The sequence below is a fragment of the Pteropus alecto genome, unplaced genomic scaffold (genome assembly GCF_000325575.1).
Source record: "Pteropus alecto unplaced genomic scaffold, ASM32557v1 scaffold48, whole genome shotgun sequence".
Lineage (NCBI taxonomy): Eukaryota > Metazoa > Chordata > Mammalia > Chiroptera > Pteropodidae > Pteropus > Pteropus alecto.
In genome coordinates, this window is record NW_006442110.1 from 1,531,986 (window position 1) to 1,533,269 (window position 1,284).

General features: G+C 61.1%; 1 protein-coding gene across 1 annotated transcript in view; it reads right to left on the reverse strand.

Annotated features, from left to right (window-relative positions):
- Positions 1 to 1,284, reverse strand: part of AGAP3 (ArfGAP with GTPase domain, ankyrin repeat and PH domain 3) — a 50,202-nt gene that overhangs the window by 16,249 nt on the left and 32,669 nt on the right. The gene's annotated exons all lie outside the window — the stretch shown is intronic.

Below are 1,284 nucleotides of genomic sequence, written 5' to 3' on the forward strand. Positions count from 1 at the left end.
CCTGGGCCAGATGCTCCCTTAGGAAAGGAGGGCCCAGGCCTGAGGTGAGCAGGAAAGTTAGGGCTGAGAGATTCAGGTGTGATGATCCTGCTGGGATGTGAAATCTAAGAAACAGAATAAACGAACGAACAAAAGCAAACTCGCAGATAGAGAGCGGATGGTCACTGGATGGGAGGGGCGTTGGGGGCCGGGTGAAGAAGGTGAAGAGATTGAGAAGTACAAGCTGGCAGTGAGAATAACAGCCACACGGCTGTGAAGCCAGCACAGGGAGCAGTTGGCAGTACCTCAGTGCGAGGTGGGGATCAGATTTACTGGGGGATCGCGTCGTAAACAGTTACGTAAACAGCGAACACAATGCCGCACACTTGAAACTAATAAAACGTTGAATGCGAAGTGTAACCGAAAAATAAACTTTAAAAAAGAGACGGCGTGGGAAAGCGAGCAGCAGCCGTGGTTCGGAGGCCCGAGGGTGGGGTCGCCCCAATCCCATCCACCCTGCCCTGAGTGCTGCCCAACACAGAGACAGGGCGCTGGCCCAGAGGAGGTGAGCAAACAGCTGACCTGGGTTTCCTCGGGAGGGCTAGGTGGAGGTTAGGGCCCTATATTCCAGCCCTCCACCCCCACTTTTCCAGGGCTAGTTCGCATCCTTGCTAGCCCTCCTTTCTCCCCACGTGGGACCGGAGGTGGAGCGCAGGCCTTCTGAGGACATGTCCTGCTTTCTGGTGCCCAGCCAGCCTGGGAGACCCTCTGCTCACACCTGGTGTCACTGGCACGGTCACGGCAGGGTGGCTGGGACACTTGGCCTATGAAGGCCTGGGCGACCTGTTTCCCCGCACGGCATCCGGCCGCTGGCCCCAACCTCATCCCCAACCCCTCTTAGCAAGGGCAGGCCCCCCTGAAGCTCCTGCCTCAGCCCCTCCTTTCCCAGGCCCGCCCACCCCAGCATCCTCCAGAAGTCACCCCAGCCGCCTTCCCTTCCCTCCCGGGTGTAGCCCTGGCTCCCGCAAGGGAAAGAAGTCCCCGCTCTGCTCCCCCTTCTGCCACCAACCAACCCTCAATGTCAAACGAGTCACGTCACTGCCTGAGCCTCAGTCTCCCCCACAGACGGGGAGCACCGACTCACGTATGGAGGTGCTCCCTCCTCTGGGCAGGGGACCAGGAGTTACCGCGAGGGAGGCCCTTTCCTGCCCCGACTCCGTCCGCGGGGCCTCGCGGGGAGGCGGCGGCGTAATGAGCTCGTTAGCCGGCAGCCGGGCGTGGGAGCAGGGCGGGCTCGGCGTGGGA